General features: G+C 37.8%; 1 protein-coding gene across 1 annotated transcript in view; it reads right to left on the bottom strand.

The window, feature by feature from the left end:
* PPP3R1 (protein phosphatase 3 regulatory subunit B, alpha) overlaps nucleotides 1-20675 on the bottom strand; it is a 64116-nt gene that overhangs the window by 43317 nt on the left and 124 nt on the right. The gene's annotated exons all lie outside the window — the stretch shown is intronic.

Raw genomic sequence — 20675 nt, 5'->3', positions numbered from 1 at the left:
AATAGGAAAGTTTGGGGGTGCCTTGGTGGCTCAGTTGGTTAAGTGTCCGACTTTAGATCTTGGCTCAGGTCATGATCTCACAGTTTTGAGTTCAAGCCTCACATCGGGCTCTGAGCTGATAGCGCAGAGCCTGCTTGGGAATCTCTCCCTATCCCCCCCCCCCCCCCCATGCTCATGCATGCCCTTTCTCTCTCAAAATAAACTTGGGGGAAAAAAAGATAAAAATAAAAGTTTATTTTAAAGAGTTTGGCTAGATGATTTCAAGGGGTCCTTCTAGGTATATTGTTTTTTGACTACTAATGAAGATGCTGGACATATTTAAATATGGAAGAAAGATGGGGTGCCTGAGTGGCTCAGTCAGTTAAGCATCTGACTTCAGCTCAGGTCACGATCTCATGATTTGTGAGTTCGAGCCCCGCATCAGGCTCTGTGCTGACAGCTCGGAGCATGAAGCCTGCTTCGGATTCTGTGTCTCCCTCTCTCTTTGCTCTGCACCCCCCGCACACCCACCCCCACTCACTATCTGTCTCTGTCTCAAAAATAAACCATTGTTAAGGTGATCAGTTTTCCCTAAGTCAGTAACATCTGTACTTGTCGAATTATTTTAGGAAGAAAACCCTAAAATTTTCTAGCCTGATAAATACTCCAAAATTATACTCTGTAACTTCACCTAGTAAATGACTGAAGGTATATAAATGATATGCATAAATATCCTACTGCATATTGAGGCCTGAAATAGTGATACCTATTTTTTTGTTTTGTAGTTTAAAATTTATCTAACATCTAACCTAACCAATCTTATTTTTCTCTTCTATCTAAAATTAACCATTTTTGTAGGTTTACCTTGTATCCTACAATCTTTTTTAATTCATTTATCAGTTCTATCTAGTTTTTTATTGTTGTAGATTTCCCAGGATTTCCTATTTAAATAATCATGTCATCTTCAAATAGGGAGTTTTTCCTCCTTTCCAATCTGTACACCTTTATTTTTTTCTTGCTTTATTCCAGTGGGTAGAACTTTCATCACTACATTGAAAGAGAGGTGAGAGCAGATATTTTGCCTTGTTACTGACCTTATGGGAAAAGCATTCAGTCTTTGCCATTTGCCATATACTTTGCCATTAAGTATAATGTTACCTATAGGTTTGTATAGATATTTCATATCCAAATGAGCTGGTTTCCCCATATACATACTTTTATTTTTTTAAAGAAACCATGAATGGGACTTGAATTTTATTAAATGCCTTTTTCCATCAAATTATGTGATCATGTGATTTTTCTTTAGCTGTTAATATAGATTATTTATATTGAGTTTCAAATAGTGAACCTGCTGTGCATCCCTGCAGTGAGCCCGTACTTGGTTATGGCATAAAGTTTTTTCTCCATTCTGCTTAACTAATTCTATTTGCTTACGTTTGTTAAAAATTTTTATATATACATTAACATGGGAAAATTTATAGTGTTTGTACTTTTGGGGGCATATCAAGGTAATGCGGGCTATTCAAATCATCTATTTCATACTGGATGAAGGGTGGTAGTTTCTATTTTTAAAAGAACATTACATCAAAGTTGCCCAATTTATTTGTGAGTTGTTCATAGTATATCCATATGATCTTTGCCATGTCTGAAGGGTCTATGGTGATACCCTCCACATCATTCCTGATACTGAGAATTTGTTTCTTTTAGTCCTCCCCATCTTGTAGAGGTTTATCAATTTATTTGATCTTTCTGAAGAATCAACTCTTGATTTCATTTATTTTCTGTTTTTGTCTTCAGTTTCACTGATTTCTGCTTCTATCTTTATTTCCCCCTTCTTTGCTTTGGTTAGATTTTGCTGTTTTTACCTTTTTTCAGGTCCTTGAGATGGGAGCTCAAGATTAGACTTTTTTTTTCTCTTTTCTAAAATGTGCATTTAGTGCTATAAGTTTCCTTCTCAGCATTGCTTTGGCTACATACCACAATTTGTTCAATGGGTTCTTACTTTTTTTTTTCCACTGGTTATCCTTCAGTGCATGATACATGAAAATACTTAATAAATATTTTTGAATTATCACTGAAATATGCTTTTGTAAATCTGTATTAGGTAAATCCATTTTTGTTATTTCTTTGGAAAAACGTAATTAAGTTCCAAACAACTGTTTTTTTTTTTTTATTTTTTTTTAATGTTTTATTTCTAGGAGAGAGAGACCGCATGAGCAGGGGAGGGTCAGGGAGAGAGGGAGTCACAGACTGAAACAGGCTCCAGGCTCTGAGCTGGCAGTCAGCAGAGCCCGACGCGGGGCCCGAACCCACGAACCGCGAGATCATGACCTAAGCAAAAGTCGGACGCTTAACCGACTAAGCCACCCAGGCGCCCCCAAACAACTGTTATATGAACTTTAAACACAGTCCATTTGTAAACTAATCGTCTTTATGACAATCCAAAACTTTTACAAGATTGAGTATATGTCCAAAAAGTTAAGAATATCTACCAGTGTTTAATACACTGTAAGCAATTAATAAAAGGAAGGATTTAAGAATAAGATTCCATTCCCGAAGTTGTAAGATACCTCTCAAGCAGCAACAGACAGGACAAAAACTTTACTAAAGCAGAGACCTTTCTGAAAGTCTACATTTGTAAAAACAAACCCTGCTGGCCCTTGTCATCTAGTTTTACTTCTAACAATAACATTATTTCCATCGAATTAAAACAATTCTTTATATAAAGTCCTAATATTTCAGACTAAGATCAGATGTACTTAAATTTAAATAACTACTTCAGTTCAGGGGCTCCTGCTGGATGGGGGTGGCTCAGTCAGTTAAGTATTTGGTTTTGGCTCAGGCGGTGATCTCACGGTTCATGGGTTTGAGCCCTGCACTGGGCTCTGTGCTGACAGCAGGGAGCCTGCTTGGGATTCTCTCTCAACCTCTCTCTCTCTCTCTCTCTCCCTCCCTTTCTCAAATAACCCCTTAAAAGAAAAAACTACCTTAGTTCAAACAAAACATGCAAAACAATAAATGTTACTGTCAAGTTCTCACGACCTTTTTAAAGGCAAAAGCTGATAGATCTTGAGAGTAATCTTTAAAAGTTAGCTTTATAAATATAAATACGGATAGAAAAAAGAAGTTTACTGAATACAAAAAAAATAAAATAACATTTATGTGCTGGGCACTCTTTTAGAGACTTTAAATACATTTATCTCATTTATCCTCCAAACAATCTTCTGGATAAATGGAGATGTCAAGGTTAAGCAACTGGCACAGGTCGCAAAACTGGTAGTGGCAAAGACCAAATGTGAACTCACACTAACATAATTCCTATAGTGTTCTCACCAATATGTGATAAAGCTATATCCTCTCTGTATTATAGAGAAGCAGCAATAAGTTACTGAAACCATTTTCCTCTCACCTTGGAACACTTCAAGTGGCTTGTCACTGCCAACTTAGACCGGCAAAGCAATTTAAATGTTGTTCATATATCTAACACAGTAGTCTGAATCACAAAAGCATGACGATAACAGGGTGTGAGATAGGTGGAGACAGCTGAGGAGAAGAGTAAAGGGATGGAAAATATGAAACACTATTACACGGAAACCATCCAACAACTTGAAAGGAACAATACTAATTTGGTATTATATTTTAATTTAAAAACATATATAATGCGGGGTGCCTGGGTGGCTTAGTCGGTTAAGCGTCCGACTTTCGCTTAGGTCATGATCTCGCGGTCCGTGGGTTCGAGCCCCGCGTCGGGCTCTGTGCTGACTGCCAGCTCAGAGCCTGGAGCCTGTTTCAGAGTCTGTCACTCCCTCTCTCTCTGACCCTCCCCTGCTCACGCTGTCTCTCTCTCTCTCTCCTAGAAATAAAAAGTAAAAAAAAAAACACCATATATAATGCTAAAACAAAATAGAAAACTCTATAAGCATAGAATTTTCAATAATTATAATTTTAAAAAATAATCTGAGAACAGAGAAAGTATAAATCCAGCAGTAGCACACTTCTGGATGATGTTAAGAGACCACCCCGACCACGGTGAAAATAAGCAGTTGAAAGTATTAGTAAAATGAAAGGTCAAGGAACACTAAAGCAAAATATACATAAACACTTAAGGAATGGGGAATCCTAGAGGGAAAATGTGACATAGGTACTAAATTCTGAATGAAAAACTGGAGTATCCAGAAAGATGTTAGAGGACAGCAATGAAAAGACATAAAGGACATAATGAGAATTCTCATGCAGAGTCATTTCCTTCTATCTGACTGTATCTTCCTTTATATTGAAATAGAATTCACACTCCATACAATTCACCCATATGAAGTGGATGGTCTTTAGTAGAGTTGCGCAGCCACGACCACAATCAAATTCCTCACACTAAACAGAAACCCCATGTCCAGAAACAGTCACTCTCCATCTCCCTGGACTCATCCTACTAATCCTACCTTCGGTTCCTACACACTTGGCCATTCTGGATTTCCTACAGAAATGCACTCATACAGTATGTATTCTGTCACTGGCTTCTTTTACTTATATTTTTAAGGTTCATCCAAATAGTATACCAAGAACCAATACTTCATTTTTACTGACAAACAATATTTCCTCATATGGATATACCATATTTTATTTAATCTGTGCACATTTGGACTGTTTCCATTTTGGGGGGGCTATTATGAATAATACTGTATAAACATTCATGTATGGGGGCGCCTGGGTGGCTCACTCAGTTGGGCGGCAGACTTCAGCTCAGATTTTGACCTTGCGGTTCATGGGTTTGAGCTCCGTATCGGGCTCTGTGCTGACTGCCAGCTCAGAGCCTGGAGCCTGTTTCAGATTCTGTGTCTCCCTCTCTCTCTGACCCTCCCCTGCTCAGTCTCTCTCTCGCTCTCTCTCTCTCTCTCAGAAGTAAATAAAATATTTAAGAAAAATAAAAAAATAAAAAAACAAACATTCACGTACAAGTTCTTTCATTTCTTGTGGATACTTAGGAATGAAATTACTAGGTTATACAGCAACTCTATGTTTAATATGTTGAAGAAATGTTTTATAAAGCAGCTACAACATTTGCATCCCCACCAGCAATATTATGAGGATTTTGATTTCTCTGTATCCTCACCAACACTTACCTGGTCTTTCTGATTATAGCCATGCTAGTGGGTATGAAATGATATCTCTTTCTGGTTTTGATCTGCATTTCTCTAGTGATACTGAGCATCTTTTCATGTGTTTATTGGACACGTGTTTATCTTCTCTGGAGAAACATCTGCGCAAATCCTTAGCTCACTTTTTGGTTGGATTTTTTTTTATATATTCTAGACAGAAGTGTCTTACCAGACCTATGAACTGTAAAAATTTATCCCATTCTGTGGGTTGTCTTTTCATTTTCCTGATGTCCTTTGAAGCATAAAAGTTAATTTTTATAATGTTCAATTTATCTTTCTTTTGACGTTTGTACTTTTAGAAATAATTCACCACCTGTGTTTGTACACAAAGGGTTTTTTTGCAACACACTCATCCTCATTTGTTGTGTATTATCTATAGCTGCTTCGAGCTACGATGGCAGTTTGGTAGTTGCAAAAGACTATATGGCACCCACAAAGCCTAAAATATTTACTGTCTGGTCTTTTACAGAAAGTTTTCCAGCTCCTTCCTTCACTTGAAGAGGCTGATGCAAGGCAAATGATATCCTTTGCAAGGAAGCAGAATTTTGATTAGGGTAAACTAGGTGCAGAAAATATTTTTATGAAGAGGCTGACAACACAGGGTTATAGCTACACATCAGTGAGGAAAGAAATATAGTATAACATCAGAAACCAGACATAATTTCACTGCCTACAAGCCCATCACTAATCAGTGACTTCTGTTCAGAGTACCAAATAAAATACTGAGGTGGGTTTTATTACATAAGGCCTAGTGATGGAAGGTAAGCTAGGAACAGGTTGTAAGATCTGCCTTAAAGGAAGGTGGTCAAAAAGGCACCAAGGTCTTTTTCTGGTACACAAGAAACCTGGAAAATACAATGGAACTTAAAGAAAAATCTGTAATGAGACTTGGAATCTAATAAAAAGAGACACTTGAGAAGTGTTCCCTGCTTTTTTTCCTTCAGGCATATGCTGGTATACGTAATTGTGGCGACCCTCTTTAGACAAGTGGAGCTTTAATGTAAACCTGACTTATATCCCTGAGGAAACTGGATGAACTGCTGAACCACCCTGTAACTGATTCTGGGCTTCTCATTTTGTGAATTAATACATTCCCTATTATCTGGGACACATTTAGTTGGGTGGGTATTCTGTTACTTATAGCCCAATACTCTGAGACATTTTCTACTTTGTTAACGAGCACATTACTGAACAGAGAGCTGCACAGAAATCAGAATGAAAGGATTATGAAACCCAATCTGCTAAAAATACTACAGACTGGTTTTTGGTAGTTTGATTTTTTTTATTTTTTGATGTTTATTTTTGAGAGAGAAAGAGAGACCGAGAAAGAGACAGAGTATGAGTGGAGGAGAGGCAGAGTGAGAGGGAGATATAAAAATCTGAAGTAGGCCCCAGGCTTTGAGCTGTGGGGCTCAAACTCAGAAACTGCAAGATCCTGACCTGAACAGAAGCCGGACACTTAACCAACTGAGCCACCCAGGCACCCCTTTACTAGTTNGTCAGGCTCTGTGTTGACAGCTAGCTCAGAACCTAGAGCCTGCTTCTGATTCTGTCTCTCCTTCTCTCTCTCTGACCCTCCCCTGCTCATGCTGCCTCTAATAAATAAAACATTTTAAAAAATAAATAAACAGTATCTTGCATTTTATCAAGCACCTCAGTAATTACCTTATCCAATACCCACAAGAACTCTGAATTAGTCTGATGGCCATGTTACAAATATGTATTTATTTGTGTGTGTGTGTGTGTGTATTTATAAATTCAGCATACTCCATTATAGGTCTTCCAATTCTATATCCCAACCATGTTCCACCACTCCATATTGTTTCATAACATGAAATAAATTCATTGAAAGCAACCTAACAACAAAATGATGACAATATTCTTTCAGTACTTAATTGTCTGACATTATACAACTTTATTCTATGAATAACGAACGTGACCAGAATGAATAATAAAATGTCCAAATAGCTGCTACCTGTCAAGTTCAAACTGGACAAGCAGAGTGACCAGAAGAAATCTAGCACCTTATAACAGCTCTACTGAAACCTGGGGGGGAGAGGTATATATACACACACAAACTGTATTGTAATTTTTTCCTCCACATGCCTGACTCAATCTATACTATGGAATCTTTAAAGCTATGTCCTTTTTTCTTCATTTTTGTCTCTAACGTTATGTTTGAGATATGCATTGGGCAAACATAAAAGTTTGCTAAATTAAGAAATTAAAGCTCTAGAATGGGAGTCTTACTTTATCAGCTGTTCTAGAATATACTTAGTACAAAAATGTTGTGGTAAATCAACTTAACTAAACAAAACTATTATTTATAAATTGAGTCTCCTTTACGAAAGTCTATTTACCACTGAACGAATGAAATAACATTCTCACATACAACTGACAATTTACTCAGATATACAAAAATAACTCTTGAAGCATAAAAGTCCTATAACTTTTGGAATCAGCAGTATCCTTCAGTAGCTTCCCCACTGTGCTAATCCACTTTAGCTTTCTAATTGTTTATTCAAAGGACTTTCAAATACCTCCCTAGACCTAGACAATAAATATAACTAACCCAGCTGCACCTTTGCTACATTCCCAAGCCAGCAAGGAAAGTGTCTACTTACCTATCCATCATTTACACTTTTATTCCATGAGAGATACTACAATGGGAACAGGCTTTACAAAGATGAATAAAAATGCATCCCCTGCTTTAGAGGAGCCCACAGTTTAGGGGAGACATTAAACACAACGAAATATGGCATGTACTGTTACGAAAGTTACTTACAAATGGCCATTAATTGCATGAGAAGTTGGGAAAGTTTTCACCCAATGCCACTAGAACAGGATCTTGATGTTTGCCAGAGAAAAGAGAAGCACAGTGCAGATGAAAGAAAAAACATATGCAAAGGCACCAATAAGTATAAAATAAATAAATAAATAAGTAAATAAATAAATGAGGCACTTGAGAATCAAGTAACCTGACTCAGTTACAGCATAAAAATGGACAGAAACAATGATCAGAACATGAGTGCCTATGCAAAGGAATTTAAAATTTTAACAGAAGAGGAGGTAGCAGTGACATTCAAATGAGGCAGTGACACTGGATTTCCTTTTCAGAAGAAAAACTCTGGCAGCCTGCTTCAGTTCCTGTGTCTCCCTCTCTCTCTGACTCTCCCCTGCTCACGCTGTCTCTCTCTCTCTCAGAAATAAATAAAACATTTAAAAAAAAATTTTTTTTTTAAAGAACTCTGGCAGCAACATGATGACAATGAATTAGGAAGAAACTGGAGGCAAGAAAGAGCAAACCATTAAGGCAGCTATGGAAATAGTCCACATGAACTATAAATGAAATCCCAACAATGCCAGGGGCAATGGGAATAAAGAAGCTGATTCAAGAGGCACTGGGGGATTCTAAATGGGAAGACAGGTTTGCTATAACATGATACTTACGTTCCTGGAAAAAATCTCATGCTGTTAAAACTACGACTAAAAACAACATGGCTTGGGGCGCCTGGCTGGTTCAGTTATTAGAGCATTTGACTCGATCTCAGAGTCATGAGTTCAAGATGGTGGGCATAAAGCTTACTTAAAATAAACAAATAAATAATAAACAAAATGGCTTAATGAAAACAGTTGGAAGCAGACGCTAGAAACCTATGCAGTTAAGAGTACTAAAAAAAAAAAAAAACAACAAAAATCTTAAGAAAGCATACAGATGTGCTAACTAAGAAGTATGGGACTTTTAAAAGGTACAGATAGATGAGGGGTGCCTGCGTGGCTCAGTCAGTTGAGCATCCAATTTCGGCTCAGGTCATGATCTCCTGGTTCATGGATCTGAGCCCCGCATTGGGCTCTGTGTTGACAGCTCAGAGCCTGCCTCAGATTCTGTATTGCATTCTCTCTCTGCCCCTCTCCCACTCATGCTCACTCCCATGCTCTCTCTTTCTCCAAAAAAATGAATAAACAGTAAAAAAAAATTTTAAAGAAATAAATAAAAGGTACAGATGAAAGGAACAGAAGAAAGTGTAATGAAGGAATATTTGAAACTAAGTTATAGAAACAAAAGAAAAATTCTTCCAACATAGATAAATGGCCAAACTGAGTCATGAGGAAGAATGTGGACTGTATGCATAGTATAGAACATTCTTCAGTAGCTAGCTACTTTTAGCTGTGTTAGTGTGTTTTGGATTCAGCTGTCACTACTTGATGGCATTAACATGCTGGAACATTATAAATACAAAGTTTTCATCTTTATCAGTAGTATGTGCACTCAGCAGGAATGCCTCGAAAGTCCCTCAAGTAAATAACTGAGCCTCCCATCACCACAGGTCAGGCCACGTGTTTCTATGTTCTACTACTCAGTACAGGCTACATTTGAGAACTGCTTAAGACTTTAGTAGTAAAACGGGGCACCTGGGTGGCTCAGTCAGTTAGGTGTCTGACTTCAGCTCAGATCATGATCTCACGGTTTGTGGGTTCGAGCCCCGCGTCGGGCTCTGTGCTGACGGCTAGCTCAGAGGCTAGAGCCTGTTTCACATTCTGTGTGTGTCTCTCTCTCTCTGACCCGCCCCTGCTCACGCTCTCTCTTGCTGACCCTCAAAGGTAAATAAAAAACATTTTTAAAATTCAAAAAAAAAAAAAGATGTTAGTAGTAAAGAGGACTTGCTGGGGCACCGAGGTGGCTCGGCCAGTTGAGCATCTGACTTGAGCTCAGGTCAGGATCCCGCAGTCTGTGAGTCTGAGCCCTGCATTGGGCTCTGTGCAGACAGCTCAGAGCCTACCTAGAGCCTGCTTTGCATTCTGCGTCTCCCTCTCTGTACCTTCCCCACTCACACTCTGTCTCTCTCTCTCAAAAATAAGTAAATGTTAAAAAAAAATTTTTTTTAAAGACTTTAGTAGCAAAGGGGAGAAAGGAGGTATGCCAGGTTTCCAGATAGGAGTGAATGAACAGATATTATTTCCAACAAGAAATGTTAGGGAATAATGGAAGCACAAATAGGAAGACAATAATGAATGTGGTTTTAGTTATGATGAGTTGAGGTGACTTAACACACCTTTATTTAGAATGAATATCCTGTAAGAAGTTAGATCCTCAGACTGGAACAGAAAAGAATGACACAGGCTGATGAAAATATGAATCACTCACACCTAAATGATGATGAAACTTTGAAAATAAAGAATTTATACATTCAATCGACTCATTCAACAAATATTTATTAAATTCTTATAATATGGAGGAATCTATGCTGGCAGCTGGTATAATATAGGAACGTGGCCGGACCTGCCATGGGAGTGGGTGGCTCAGTCACTTACTTGAGGGACTTTTTGCATTCCAAACACAGCCGATGTAAAAAGCTCTGACAGTAGTAATAAACAACAGAATAAACCTAACATACAATACTTAATAAAAGGTAACAAAATCAAGTTGCTAGAGTATAGAGAAAAAACAGGAACATGGTGAAAGAAACAGAGTAAACAATAGGTAGAACCTACAGAGTCCCTGAGCTAGGTTAAGGTTATGTTAATCCTAGGATACGTAGGATTTTAAATGGGAAAGTGATACAATCAATACTCAAGAGGGCCTTGGACCAAACCCAGATGAGACGTTAACAACAAAGATTAAAAATGGTCAGAGATGTAGAACAGCAACTAGCAGAAAATGTCACAGAAGCCAAAAAAGGAAAGAACTCTATAGAGTTTCCAACAAGTTTCAACATTACAAAGAAGCCAAATACAAAGAAAGAAGAACCAAATACATTTAATGAGTACCAACTGGATTTCCAGACACTCTCTACGGTCACAATTTGAGGTGTTCTTAATTCTCAGTTTTACACTACTAAATAAGGTCAAGAGTTTATGGTATATGCTCAAGGTCACATAGCTAATAAATGGCAAAACCAGAATCTAAATTCAAATCTTTCTAATTCCAAATCTCATGCTGGTAATTAGATTACTGCCAACATAATAACTTTCAGTGAAATGCAGATACATAATCATTCTAGACCAGTGCTATCAAATAAAAATTTCTGCTCTACAATGACAGAAAGGTTCTATATCTGCACAAATGTAGGAACCACTAGCCACAAGTAGCCACTAATTTGTAATGTAGCTATTGTGACTAAAAAACTGAATTTATAATTTTATTTCATCTTAATTCATTTTAATTTAAAAATTTGAATAGTCACATGTGGCTACTGATTTGGACATCACAGATCTAGACTGCAGTATATTGAAAAACAAAAAAATAAGCAAATAAAGAGTCAAGAAGTATGATGATAGAGAGTGACAGCCAAACAGAAAGGCAGAATATAAGCATTTCCAATTGTTCATAAATTCATTTACTTGAAAGATTATGATGAATTAGTTTAGAATTCATAAAACTTTGTTTGGAAAACAGTTGTAATACAAATAGATTTAAAATCACAGATTTTCCTTATTATCTATTAGCACTTTACTTTCCCAGCATTAATAATTTTTATTAAAGACTGCCTTACAAGTAAATAATATTCCAGGATGCTGGCTTATTGTACATATAACAGGAGATTGGTTGTGGTAACAGATTCAGGTAGACATGACAAAAAATCAGCCCTAAAACTAGATACATTAAGGATAAATAAAAGGGCTAACAGCTCCATTAAAGCCAACAGTAGGTTGTTATGATTCACTCCCTTGTACCTAGATTTTAAAATGCATACCTAATTCTCACACACAAATAAAAATATTCAATATTATTTACAAAGGACAAAAAAGACCTGGTTAGAATACAGATAAATTTAATAATGCTACCAAAACAATTCAAAGTATCATCTCACAGAAATGTTTTTTGCAATAGCAATATATCTATCAACACAGTCCTTCTTATGATACATCTAATAAAGGGCTTTAACTGGCAGAACTTTGAGGAAGAAACTTTTAAGAACATATGGATTGTTGAGTATTCACTGCTAAATTTTAAAAGATTTCCTATAGAAATCTTCATGTGTTTAAAACTTTTTTACAGTGCAAGATTATAAAAACCAAAGACAATCCCAGAAACATATAGTAGTCACATTTCAAAATTTACTCCTGTGCCAGATTTATACATTAGCTGTCAACTCATAACCACATAAAGGATCTGGGAGTTCCAGGAGAAAATTCAGAAAAGGAGAGAGTAGATGTGGACTGTTGAAGAAAAAGTTTATTTGGAAGTATAAAAGTGAGCAAGTAATTTTAATCTATCAAGCTTGAAATAAAATAGATGCTTTACAGGCTACATTTTGGANATGTTATCCAGGGGCACCTTGGTACCTCAGTTGGTTAAGCATCCAATTCTTGGTTTCAGCTCAGGTCAAGATCTCACAGTACACGAGTTCGAGCCCCACATCAGGCTCTGTGCTGACAGTGTAGTCTGCTTGGGATTCTGTCTCTCTCTGCCCCTCCCCTGCTCACTCTCTCTTACAAATAAATAAACTTAAAAAAAAAAAAGGAAAAAAATTGTTATCCATTTAGTTAATGTTTAATAAGGTGAGAAGTAGAAAAAATAATTACAAAAAATGTTCTCGTAAAATATTTTCTCAGGGGGCCTGGCTAGCTCCATCAGTAGAGCGTGTTGCTCTTGATCTCAGGGTTTTGAGTTTAATTCACATTTTGTGTAGAGATTACTTCAAAAAATGTTTTCTCTCAGGGTAACTTGATAAGAATACTGTCATAGTTCAGAACCTTGTTAGAATACCAACCTCAATCATTACAAAATCACTACCTGATTAAAAATTAAGCTGAACTGTTTTGAGGTCTGTGTTTACAAATGAAATGGTTAAAAAAAACTTTGGAATGAAACTGTAAGGAGTAACTAGAGCACGGTATCGTTAAAATCTCTTTAAATCTGACTTTTGTAGTCTTTTAAACAAAAACTAAATTATGAACTAGTAATAATCCATACATTGCCATAGGTTTTAAAAAAGGAAGAAAAAATACCAAAAAAACTCCATTTTGGAAAAGTATACAAGAAACTTTTTTTAATGTTTTATTTATTTTTGAGAGAGAGATAGAGACAGCGTGAGCACGGGAGGGTCAGAGAGAGAGGGAGGCACAGAATCCGAAGACAGGCTCCAGGCTCTGAGCTAGCTGCCAGCGCAGAGCCTGACACAGGGCTGGAACCCACCAACCGTGAGATCATGACCTGAGCCGAAGTCAGACGCTTAACCGCCTGAGCACCCAGGCGCCCCCAAGTATACAAGAAACTTAACAGTGATTAATACAAGCAATAGGGATCCCCAGAAAAGGTCACTTGCCATTTATACCTTTCAGTATGATTCAGTATGATTCGAATATACTTTCAGTATGATTCGAATATTTTAGCAAATGTATTAATAGTGTCCTTACAACTTTAAAAAAAATTTAAGAATATCAATATACAACTAGATATAACCCTTACATAAAACCTGAACTCAGAAAAATGGTTCCTTTCAGACCTATGTAATTTCAACAGAAGTTATTAAATCAAAGGCTGACAAGGGCACTGGGTAGCTCAGTCGGTTGGTGAAATAGAGCCCTGCTTTGAGCTCCATGCCTTCAGCACGGATGGAGCCAGCTTGGGATTCTCTCTCCCCCTACCCTGTTCATGCACTGTCTATCTCTGAAATTAAATAAACAGACTGACAAAGTACTAACCTCTTTTCTTGTTAATACTCCAATCTCCTAGATTCATTCCCTAGGTCACTGACTTACTGGTGCTCTCTCCTGGGTCCACTTACTATTTAATAATATTTACTTAATACCCTATTAACTGCATATCAAATCCCCCCAAATCATTATTATAATCCTTTTCTATACTCCTCACCCTCAATCTCACCATCAGCCTTAATCTCAACTTCAGATGATCTTGCCTCAAACTATCTCAAATTAGTGAGATGATTTAGGTCACGTCAAATGAACTCCAACATTAAAACAAATCTGTTGCCATGGCCTACTCTCCTCACTCTGATTTTTTCCCTTCTCTTTTGATGACCCTCCTTTCTCTTTATCCCTCTTCTTTCTGCCATTTTTAGGACTCATTCCATTAATCATCCTTCCTTACAGCTCCCTCACCTGGCTTCTCTTCTAATTCTAAAGAATACCAACATCTACTAGCCTCAACGGAATTCACCCCAACTGTAAACCACTGAAATTAATTTTTGTCCTTCTGTTCATAAAGGTCTCAAGAAAGGAACTAACACTCATTGCCTCCAGTCTCATCAGCACTTACTCCTTTATGCCACTTATTCACTCACATATTCTTTCTTCTAACAACACTTAATATCTGGTATATACCAGGTATTTGTAATAGTAACAATGAAAAGACAAAGACAAGGCCTCTGCATTCTTAAGAGTTTACCTTTTCCTGCAATCTTATTTTCATTACCTAGGATTTAACTGAAGTTACTATCTTAGAGACTGTGACCTCTATTAACGGTTTTCAATTTTATCTCCTTCTCTCTCATGTTAAAATATGAAAAAAAAAAAAAATCTTGTTGCCAGGTTGCCTGGGTGGCTCAACCGGTTAAGCACCAACTTCAGCTCAGGTCATGCTTTCACAGTTCGGTCAGTTAGTTCAAGCCCCGTGTCGGGCTCTGCGCTGACAACAGCTCAGAGCCTGGAGCCTGTTTCAAATTATGTCTTCCTCTCTCCTCTACTCCTCCCCAGCTCGTGCTCTCTCTCTTAAAAATAAACATTAAAAATCTTACTGCCTAAAGAGAGTCATATTTCCTCCTATCTTCTTGGGGAATCTCAAACGATTAATAATTCCATCTTTTCCCTTTGAATCTTCAAACACACTCCCTCCTTCCAGGCTATTCCTTTTACCCCCAAATAAATTCTTCCTCAAACCTCAACTCTGTAGCTTTTATCTTCTCTCCTTCTAGTCAAAGCTTTAAGGAACAATCTATACTCAAGTGTCTAGCCACCAGTTTACTCCTCACTCACTGCATCCTGGTTTTCCTTGCTACCATTACAAAATGGTGTTTTCTTGTACTACTGCCAAGATCACAACTCTCCTGATGCCTCTAAAAGACACTTGTAAGTTCTCTTTCCCAATGTTTGCAAAATCTAGGCACTGCTGACTCCTTCAAATCTCACATCACTCTATTAATTTTCCAACTCTCTCTGGCAATTTATTCTCAGATAACCTTCACAGATTCCTCATCCTCTATCTACCTCCTCTTAAATGCAGTGTTCCTTAGGGTTTGCCCTCTTCTCATTTTATATTTTCTCTGTAATTTCATCCAGTCTCATGGCTTCATCTACTATCTAATACACATCCATAGACAACGCTCAAATCTTTAACACCAGCCCAGATTTCTCTTCTGAGCTCCAGATATAGAGCCAATTACCTGCTGGCCATTTCCAACGAGATGACCCATGACTATTTTAAATTCAACATGTCCAAAACAGAAATCATCATCACTCCCTCCTATCTCCTTTTCCTATACCACCTAGGCAGAGAATGTGCATTTCTGACAAGATCCCAGATGATGTTACTGCAGCTAGTTCAAGATCCACATATTGAGAATCACTGCTCTAATGTAGGTTACCCCTTCCTACCTTTAGGATATCAAATTTCTTCTACCCTAGGCCACGATCTCTGTGTAGCAGGCAGTGTTAATGTTTCACAGCACTATATCCTACTGAACTTAGAATCTTGCAACACAGCATTCCAAGCATTGGTTACCAAATGATGAGAGAACACTAGAGATAAAACAACAGTCATCCCAGCAAACTGGAAGTTTCTTGAGGACAGGACAGCATTTCTCACATATCCTTAGAACTCAATCTTACCCAAGTAGATGCTCAATAAATATGTGCTGAACAGAAATCACTACTATCCAGTCATCCAAGCCAGAAGCCACATTGGGTTCACCCCTTTCCTTCCCCACAATCCGTCACCAAGTCCTATCTTCTGCCTCCTAAAACGTGTCTCATACTTGGTCTCTCCTCTCTATTTAAACTGCCCCTACGTTCTTTTTTTGAGTCCTTCTCACATGAATTACTGTAATAATTTAATAACTGGTCCCCATACCTACTATATTCTTTTATCCTATTTTATTATCCACGTGGCTACCAGACTAGTCTCTCTAAAAAAGTAAATGAGACCACGTCATTCTCCTGCTTAAAAAGAATAGCTTCCCACTGGCTTTAGGGGAAAAAAAATGTTAACTCCTTCATATGATATGCAAACCCCTCTATGGTCTTGGCTCACTCTACCTGACTACCCTCTTTCTCCTTTCCACCCTAATCCCTGCAATCATGCTAAACTGGCTTGTGTATCTTATGCCTCTACGGCTTTAAACATAATACGCTATCTAGACCCCCTCTCCCATTGGCTAAATATGCATCCTTTTAAGACTATGCTCAGACATCATCTATTCCAGGAAGCTGTCTCTGAGTGACATTCATCTCACTGCCCCATCCTCACCCCAGTTTGGATTAAGCCTCTTCTCTCCCATGTATTTTTATTTAAAGAATTTAAAAGTAATCTCTACACCCGGTCTGGAGCTCAAACCACAACCCAGAGATAAAGAGTCACATGCTCTACTGACTGATGCAGCTGGGCACCCCTCCCCTGCTATGTACTCTTAAGCACCCCATGTTTAGTTTGTTAATAGCACATGTCACAATGCATAATTGTCTTGTTTATTCCACTTGATTAAGTTCTCTGGAAATTACAATTATGTCTTATGTTTGTACAGCAGTGTGAGGTATGTTAACAGATACTCAACTAAAATTTAAATAAATACATTCCTTGCTATTCTCTAAATAGTTGCTCTCAAAAGTTAGCATATTTCAGAATTACCTGGAAAAGCTATAAAATCTAGACTGCTTGGCCCCATTCCAAAAGTACTGAATTCAGCTGGTCCAAACTGGGGCCTGACCAATTCCAAGATGATGCTACTGGCCCAAGAACCACATTCTGAATACTAGTGTTCCAAATACATGTTTTCTCTCCCTTTCTCCAGGATTTAAAGAGAATCTTTTCCTTGGTGCCTCCAACTCTGCCTACTCCAATCTTAATAACCTTTTTAATCCCAGCTCAATTGTCACCTCCTTCACAAAACTTTCCCTAATCCAAATGAAACTGATCTTGCTCTTTCCTCAATTTCTATCAGTCTTTGTATTATTCATATGATAGCCAGAATTAATTTTTCACACCTACTAGCATTTGTATAATGTTCTAGATGAAAATGAAGGCAGGATACCTGCCTTAATCATTTTAATATCCCCAACAACTAAGCACAGTAACCAACGAACATCAGACAAAATCACCAAGTGTTCGTGATATGAATGAATCCTGTTGCTTGCCCAAACTCTGGGCCCATGGTCAGTCTGACTCACTTAATCTCCTTGCCCAAGCTGACTTCCTTTACTGCCTCGTACTTTTGCTTGCCTTACTACCTACAACAGATGGTTCGATCTTCCCACACTTGTCTGACCCTTGTACTGCTTTGCCAACTGACCCTTAGCTTCTTTACCTTGCAATCTTCACCTTTTTAATTTTCTCATCCACAGTGGGACATAATGAGCAGAGAAATTTTCTCCTTGTGACTGACATCAATTTTAAATCTGCTGACCATAAGACAGGTTGCTTGCTTTGTTGTTGAAGCAGCCTTTGTCACAGAATCTAAAGCATGTTGTGTGCAACTCTAAGTGAAGGTATCACTGAGAGCAATAAATGTTTTAACTTCTATTTATACACTGTAGAGATGATTTTAATAAGTTTAAAAACACAACAATAGGGGAACCTGGGTGGCTCAGTTGTTTGAGCATCTGACTATTAATATCAGGTCAGGTTGTGATCTCGTGGTAGTTAAGATCAAGCCCCAAGTGGGGCTCTGTGCTGAGCGTGGAACCTGCTTGGGAATCTCTCTCTCCTCCCTCTCTGCCCCTCTACCCTGCTAGTTCTCTCTTTCCCAAATAAATTAACATTTTTTGAAAAAATATAAAAAGGTCTTTTACAAGATTTAAGGTTTCCCTAAGTAACAAAATTTAAAAGAAAAGCCAATTACTTATGCACTGTATTCGTATATGCATCCAAAATAAAATCTTATTTTTAAATTATCCTACGTGCATGGTAAAAACTATTTCTGATACATGAAAAATTAACTAAGTTTCTAAAAATGCCGTTACAAAATTTACTCCTCCAAAAACTTTTCAATCTGAAAAAACCTAAACACTCTCTTAACGTTTTATTCTTTTTACATTCCTCTGCATGCCATTAACACTGAAGTACTCTAAAATACACATGCCCACTTATAGAAAAAATTATCTATTTATATATTTCAATAAACAAGTATTTATTTTACCAGAGACAACTGACCAGTAAGGTAAAATTCCTAGAAGCACAGTACTCAGGTGTGTGGCTGTGTGCATAAAATCTTCATCCCACCTGGATGCTCACAACAGTTTAAAATTCAAAAAGAGGTAAAGGGAGGGAAAGACTTAACTCTCAGGAAAAAAAAGAAATAAAGTACATTTACTGTAGCAACTAAAATAAATACCTGTCAGAAAAGATTGTTGATAGGTTTGATCCAATCTTTTTACTTTCCCCTTACTTGAATTAATCAGTGATATTGGTAAGTTAATTCCTAAATTAAAACCCACTGTGGAAACTGTAAACAGGTTCATGATACTCAGAGTTATAATTAAGTTTTCCAAAGGGAGTGAAGATTTTCAGGATTTTATACTCAATTAACTAGAACAATGAACCAGATCACTCCAAAGCTCAATTTGAGTTAATTAATATCCCATATAGCACAGTTCAGCTATAGATATGGTCTTGATACTTTCAAACCAGTGCTACATTCAACAGACCAAAATAATCCTAAAGTTGGGAAGCCACTGTCACAACAAATTAACTAGGTCTTGAAGTGAAATTGAGAGAATGGTAGAACCAAGAGTAATAAGAGAATAAATACTAAAGAGAAAACTAGACACAGGAAAATGACCTATAAGAAAACATAAAATAAATCTTAAAATGTTTAAAGATAAGGAAACACTGAGTACCAGAAAAGTAAATTTAAGAGCAAAAAAGGGGGAGAGGAGGTTTCTGAGGAGACACACTACAGAGAGAAAAAAAAAAAACAAGCAAACTACTTGAAAAACACCTCATTCTGATACATAATACACAAGCAACAAAAAGTTGGATCATTATTTCTTCCAATGTACTGTTTACAAATGGAGGTAAAAAACATTCACTGCAATGGCCAAAGATCTTCAAATCCTGACCTTCAAGTAAAATTATGTACAGGAAAGTGGTATTAAAGCACTGAAGTGCAATTGCTAACTCCAAAAAAACTACGGCAACAAAAAGATCACACTATGAATGGCCTTGATCTAAGCTGCTTTCTGGAGTTTGGGGGCTAAAGTTGTCTCTGAGCTGCCTCCCAAGTTAACAGGGAAAAACTTCCTGTACGTATCAAAATCCCTAATCATTTATTAAGTCTGTTCCTAATCTGGATTTTAAGTACACTGATAAATGCGCTTAATCTTTTGCCCTGTATTTTAAATAAAAGCTGACTTAACTTGAATTTTCTAGTTTCACTTCGTCCCCTCACAATCACATCAAATTGATTTTACGTTGCAAGCAGCTGAATTTCCCTCTCGACTAATCCACCACTCTATTTTGAAATACTAAATTTCTACATGCGGGGTGAAATACAATACAAGAAATTACCCAACGTCAAGCAATCGGTCTAAAGATCTTCTGACAACTGTCTGAGGACTTCTAGAAAAAGTGTAACAACCAAATTCCATGTCTGAAGATCTTACATGGAAAAGCAATGCGCACTTTAACTACTACTACGTAGACGATTCGTGATTGCAAAGAGGAAACTACAGCAGCTACCCGGAGCAAGAGAACCGGTAAGGTAACAGGCTAAAAGGGCGTCGTTGATTTCTTGGCCACGGTGACAGAGGCGGGAGACACACCCCTAGCGTCGGTTTGAAACACTACAGCAATGAATTCTACCTAGGGATTAATGTGAGGGTAAGGAAAGACAAATTTAAATCGCCATGATTCAAAAACAACCACCACGAGAGAGACTTAGGAAGGTAACAAAGAAAACGAAAAACCCTGGACAGTAAGGCAGCTTTAAAAACCAGTATCTCCACTGATCGAAGACCGAGTAGGACTACGTTCTCAAGAATACACACCTTGAACCTTTCCAGTTCGCCAGTGCAAAGAGAAAAGCAGCAGCGAAAGGAGCCCCATAAGGTTGCAAACAGCAGCAAAATACTAACAGAAAAGGGGAGAAGTGGCAGATTCCTGCCAAGACTCACTGGTTGAAAATGGAGTGGAAGAAAGAACAGCTCTGGAGAGAGAGTGGGTCTTATATAAAAAGCCATTTACCACATATTATTTCCCCAAGATTCTGGAACATGCCAGAACTTGAAGGAGAGAGTCTGGGGGTGAAGGGGGGGTCTCCACGTGGAGGAGGGTCCTGAGAGAAGTACTGCGGAGCGACTAGGGGCCGGGACCAGGCCGATTGGCAAGGAGGAGGGGGTCCAGGCCCGAGCAGACTCCAGGCGACCGCG

The sequence above is a fragment of the Crocuta crocuta genome, unplaced genomic scaffold (assembly GCF_008692635.1).
Source record: "Crocuta crocuta isolate KB4526 unplaced genomic scaffold, BGI_CrCroc_1.0 scaffold113, whole genome shotgun sequence".
NCBI classification, from domain to species: Eukaryota; Metazoa; Chordata; class Mammalia; order Carnivora; family Hyaenidae; genus Crocuta; species Crocuta crocuta.
Note: the sequence above shows the minus strand (reverse complement) of the source record. Positions and strands in the feature narration are given on the sequence as shown.